Raw genomic sequence first — 6,599 nt, 5'->3', positions numbered from 1 at the left:
GTGACCCAGGCCTCAGGTTAATGTACTCACAGGCTTGTGGCCAGTGAGCAAATGGCCTAGTACGACCAATTATATATATATAAATGCATATAAACACAGATACAAATACTGCACAGTCAATAGCATTCTATTTAACAGACTAGTGCATACTTCCCCAGACCTGCTGTTTAATTGGGCTTGGTGGATAAAAATAAAGCAGTGATTACAACCTTGTGGAGCCAAGAGCAGCCATGGGTGGATTCCAGTAGGTAGAGTTACTCCTCTGTTGATGCACAGCACAGAAGACAAGGTAGTCTGAACTGGGATAGCCTCTGCTGCTTTGAACAAACTCTGTTTCACTTTCCTTGATCTCTGCTCAGACCTGACTCTGTACACGGCCCCAGGGGTGGCACAAGTGCAGCATGCAGTGCAGAATAGCAGTTGACATCTTTCACAGAGGCTGTAAGAACACAGCGACCTAAAAACCCAGCTAAAATAAATACAGCTTCAAAAATCACACAAAACCCATCCATGTGTGAACAAGCCTAAATCACGTTATATCACCACACTATAATAAATTCAGATCGGGAGAATACTTTCATTTTTCAACAGCTTAATACCACGGATGAAAGCGATTGCCACTGTTAACACTCAAAAGCAGTCTTACAGCACATGTGAATATCAATAGTGCCCATCTGAAATCACAGTCAGCATTTCTATTGTAAAAAGTCATAATCATGGGATATTTGCAAGTTCACCATGTTTGTATTTCCCTGTCTGAGTTTCTGTGCCTCTCCAGATATCTTTCCTTCTCTTTGTGATTTATCTCAACAACTATGTGAAAGAAGCTGTTACTACTATATCTTTCTTACATCATATTCTGAACACTGACATTCATAAGAGAATGGGTAATTAATCTTGTACAACCTATTAGGGACAAAAACTATATTTTGTATGAAGTACAGCTGATCAGGGGAGAACTGTTAAGTACTTTACTCTTCATTTCATTTCATCCTGAGGTGAGATGTGATGACATACAGTGAGGGAAAAAAGTATTTGATCCCCTGTTGATTTTGTACGTTTGCCCAATGACAAAGAAATGATCAGTCTATAATTTTAATGGTAGGTGTATTTTAACAGTGAGAGACAGAATAACAACAAAAAAATCCAGAAAAAATGCATTTCAAAAAAGTTATGAATTGATTTGCATGTTAATGAGGGAAATAAGTATTTGACCCCTTTGACTTAGTACTTGGTGGCAAAACCCTTGTTGGCAATCACAGAGGTCAGACGTTTCTTGTAGTTGGCCACCAGGTTTGCACACATCTCAGGAGGGATTTTGTCCCACTCCTCTTTGCAGATCCTCTCCAAGTCATTAAGATTTCGAGGCTGACGTTTGGCAACTCGAACCTTCAGCTCCCTCCACAGATTTTCTATGGATTAAGGTCTGGAGACTGGCTAGACCACTCCAGGACCTTAATGTGCTTCTTCTTGAGCCACTCCTTTGTTGCCTTGGCTGTGTGTTTTGGGTCATTGTCATGCTGGAATACCCATCCACGACCCATTTTCAATGCCCTGGCTCAGGGAAGGAGGTTCTCACCCAAGATTTGATGGTACATGGCCCCGTCCATCGTCCCTTTGATGCGGTGCAGTTGTCCTGTCCCCTTAGCAGAAAAACACCCCCAAAGCATAATGTTTCCACCTCCATGTTTGACGGTGGGGATGGTGTTCTTGGGGTCATTCCTCCTCCTCCAAACACAGCGAGTTGAGTTGATGCCAAAGAGCTCGATTTTGGTCTCATCTGACCACAACACTTTCACCCAGTTCTCCTCTGAATCATTCAGATGTTCATTGGCAAACTTCAGACGGGCCTGTACATGTGCTTTCTTGAGCAGGGGGACCTTGCGGGCGCTGCAGGATTTCAGTCCTTCACGGTATAGTGTGTTACCAATTGTTTTCTTGGTGACTATGGTCCCAGCTGCCTTGAGATCATTAACAAGATCCTTCCGTGTAGTTCTGGGTTGATTCCTCACCGTTCTCATGATCATTGAAACTCCACGAGGTGAGATCTTGCATGGAGCCCCAGACCGAGGGAGACTGACAGTTATTTTGTGTTTCTTCCATTTGCGAATAATCGCACCAACTGTTGTCACCTTCTCACCAAGCTGCTTGGCGATGGTCTTGTAGCCCATTCCAGCCTTGTGTAGGTCTACACTCTTGTCCCTGACATCCTTGGACAGCTCTTTGGTCTTGGCCATGGTGGAGAGTTTGGAATCTGATTGATTGATTGCTTCTGTGGACAGGTGTCTTTTATACAGGTAACGAGCTGAGATTAGGAGCACTCCCTTTAAGAGAGTGCTCCTAATCTCAGCTCGTTACCTGTATAAAAGACACCTGGGAGCCAGAAATCTTGCTGATTGATAGGGGATCAAATACTTATTTCCCTCATTAACATGCAAATCAATTTATAACTTTTTTGAAATGCGTTTTTCTGGATTTTTTTGTTGTTATTCTGTCTCTCACTGTTAAAATACACCTACCATTAAAATTATAGACTGATCATTTCTTTGTCAGTGGGAAAACGTACAAAATCAGCAGGGGATCAAATACTTTTTTCCCCTCACTGTATGACCGAAGAAAACGGGTTTTACACAACAAACATTTGTTAAGACTTTTTTGTCGGTATGAGTCTGATTATTTTGCACTGTTCATTTCCTGGCAGTAAGGGATGCACTTTTTGTTTGGAAACTAGATCCATAAGCCATTCAGAGAAAGACTGAGAAAGAAAATGTCTTGCTGCTGTATGCAACAACGAATTAAATAAAAGTAGCATGCAGTTGGTGTAAATTTTATCATGTCAGTTAGTAAGTTATTACTGGGAGACTGTGAAGGGATACCAGTATGGGAAAATAAACTGCTCTTCAAATTATAAGTATAGACATTGGTTTATAATTTGTTTTAATCCTTATGTATGTTGGGACCACCGGGCATAACTGCCAATCAGTTGATAACCATTGGGGGAAAGAGCAAATCAACACTTTGACCTGCCCACAAATCACAAACAGCAACCCTGTATCCTGTTGTGTTTTTATGAGTAGCAAAAAGTGGCTTCTGAGAATACAGGAAAAGGCAACTCGATATATATGTATGTAATGTGGGTCACAGGGTGGATCAAAGTTTTGATTTGATTTAGGCCTCCGTATTTATTATATTAGAAAGATTGAAAGAATCCATTATGAAGCAGCTTTCGTTATATAGGTTTCGCCACATGAAACTGGAAGATCCTGTTGTGCTGAACTTGGCTGAGAGAGTCATGGGGGGCACAGGAAAAATGGCATCTGCACTCCCTCTGGCCAGGGAAAAAGAAAGTGCTGAAAGATGAGTGCATTGTGGAAAAAGAGCAGAACCCAGGCTGAATGGACCTCCATTCAGCCCAGCCCACAATATCTGTGACTTATTGCCTCAGTGGCAGGTTCCCCAGTTGTGCCGAGTTTGCTTGTTGTCCTACAGGAGCTCTCTGTCCAGCTTGCCTTATTTCCTGCCCCCACCTACATTAGATTGTCCACAACCTGCACACGGTGATCTCCACCCATGAGATGTGCAAAACTGAAATTATTGTAGAGGTGTTATCTCTCCAGCAAGCTCCACTGACCCTCTCAAACCAGTTTCTATATAAATCACAAATCAAGCCTTGGCATTATCATCAGCACCCAAAGATCAGGCTGATCTCTAGCACAAAAAGCCATATGAAGGAAGCTGAATCCAAAGCTTAAAAGCAATGGTAAGAAAACGCTCCTGTATGCAAAGGCTTGTATTGTTTCCAGTATGTGTCTGTACAGCCTAGGGTTAGGGGGGACAGTAGGTTTCATGTTAGCAGCCTCTTTTCTTCAAATGCAAAGGGGTTGTCAAAGTCACCAAGCACAAAACTAACCAGACACCAACACCTCCTCTGCCTGGCAAAGGTGCTCAGAATAATTATAGCTCAGGTGAAGACATCAAGTACCAGGGGGGTATAGGACAGCTGCACACTTTGGGGGCCCTGTGAAAAACAGCAGATTCTTGGGAGACACTTTGTTCGAAATACGTTTTCTGTTTTTCCAGCTTACTAGCTATTCAGATAAACAGGGGAATGTAAAGGTCTCCTCATGAGTGAAAAGATGTGGAATGACTGGGGATCACTAATTTACAGGAAATGTAAGGACATCACGTACAGCACGCCGGCAAGGAACCCTTAATAGACTCAGGATAAGGCTTTCACAGCAGTTGTCTTATTGTGTAATTTGGTATTACTGCCCGAATTGGTTCAGCAAATATATATTTTTTTGTACTTAAACAGGCAGCCGCAGAACTGTGCCGAACATGTGCGGGGTGAAAAAATCTGGGACACTTTGATAGAAGGATTTAATAAAGCTTTCCATCCACATCACAACGTGGTTTCTAATAAACAAAAAAGGACGAGATTAAATACCATAGGAAAAAAGAGGGAGAAATCTTCCGAACATAATAATAACTGATGGCGTGGCGTCACTGAGTCATAAGTATCAACTTCATTAATTGCCATCTTAATAAATAAATTAAGTCACATCTGCTTGCTTTAGGTTCCCTAATAACAGCTAAAATGTGTCATTCTGCCAAACTGAATGAGCTCCATGTGGATATTTTCTCTGGAGATTAGTGTGTGTTCTGGTTCATCATTAGAAGCTTAGAGTGCATCATCCACTGATCTTATGGTATTTTCCCTATTTCTCTGGATATTTACATATGCTGTTTAGGTTGTATGGTTTTTAGAAGGATGCTTAAATACCTATCAGGAAAGTGTTATTTATATTGTACAACCCCTGTGGCGTCCCTTATTTTTAGCCTGCTTACGAACTACAAACCCCTTATGAACATGTACTTATGATAAATTCCTATAGGAGTAGGTATTAATGGCTATTATTTTTGTTATTGTTATTGTAAATAGAATATAATTAGAAGGTTCCTTGCTTGGATTAAGATCTTAGTTTCAATTACGTCTCTCTTCTTCCATCTCTCAATTTAGGCACCGCTGAAATATTAGACCCAGTCATGCCTGTTTGTTTCCATAATGCAGTTTCTCTGGGCGTGTTTGTGCACTGTTGCCTGAATATGATCATACGAGTTAATGGCCATCGCATTCCCAAAAATGAACAGCCTCCTCTTTCGTGGCAACAGACTAAATGGTAGATACCTGGAAAAGTTTGTCAATGCTAGAAGGTTTGCTCATATAAGTTTACTTCAGCTAATCAATATTTGACATAGGAGCTAAACTGAGATTATAAACTTTAAGGCAAGACATTTCCCAAGGAAGACACAATGGCTTTCAAAGACAGACGGGTAAACCCACTTCTTAACTGCAACCGAAGTTACCTGAATAAATGCATGTTCCAAATTAATAATAAGTCAAACCCGGATTGATTACAGAAATGCCCTATCAGACACTAAATGAACAGCAATTTTGTCAAAATCAAAGTATCCAGAGTCTCCAACCTTAGCATAATAACCTATGGTGCCCAAAGTCACCTTTTTTACTTTACTGAAAAGGTTAATCTTGATGATTAATTACAACTAAGTAACAACTACAAACAAAAAGTCATAGACATATGCTTTACCCTGAGAAAAGGTTTAATAGTGACCTGGCGTTTTTGTCTGTCCTCCAGGCTGAGGCCTCTCCCTGGGTTTTGTGTGCCAGTGAAGTTCATTCACCTTAATCTGCAGATAAGTGTGTATGCAGGGCACTCCTCATCCCCAGAAAAGAGCTACAGGGACAAAAGACAGCGAACCGGGATATTTAGCAACAGATATCATGTGACTTCTCTCCTGTGTTAGTAGGGTATGTGATAAACTGCAGTGTCATGCTCAACAATGTGACTGAAATGTGATTTTACTAGGTGATATCTATTTTAGCGAGCGTAGACATGATATTGCTAACAAAGTCACTGACACCTTCACTGGTGATCTGTGAGGACATCATTAGCATTTTCATTTTTACATACTTAGCAGGTCCATGCAAAATGCACTGCATGCCACCTAGTGGACAATGCAGGTAGGTCTTGTTTTTAGGATATTGATTTTCAGTCACCAATGCACTTATAAACACATTCTTGAAGCAGTGCACAAGTGTCATATATTGTCTTGCTTTCTTTGAAGAGGATACATTGTTTTATTTAATTACTTATCTATCTGTGCAGCACAGGAGCAGGGTTGATAGTATAATTGATAGTGAAGGTGTCTGTTAACATTAGAGCTGTCTTCATTTAAAGTATGAAAGCTTTATTGACAGCAGAACAATAAGGACTGATTTCTCTATGAGTAACAAGGTTATCAAAGTTTAGTCAAATGTTTCAGATTTAAAGAAGAGACTGTGACATGGAAAGGAAATGTTTTGATTACATACTATATACACACTACACCTTTAAACGCCGTATACATGTGCCATAAACTAGCATTAGATTGCACTACATTGCATTACATTGATTGTGGAGATAATGTTAATACACGTTACATTCAACATGCATTTGTGATACTGGCATGTATTTTATGAGTATTCTGCGATATTAACATTAGCATTTTCTTTAGGAGGCGGAATAACGGTAATTTCA

The sequence above is a fragment of the Amia ocellicauda genome, chromosome 23 (assembly GCF_036373705.1).
Source record: "Amia ocellicauda isolate fAmiCal2 chromosome 23, fAmiCal2.hap1, whole genome shotgun sequence".
In the NCBI taxonomy this organism is placed as follows: domain Eukaryota; kingdom Metazoa; phylum Chordata; class Actinopteri; order Amiiformes; family Amiidae; genus Amia; species Amia ocellicauda.
The sequence above is the reverse complement of the archived record's forward strand: the minus strand, read 5'-3'. Positions refer to the sequence as shown.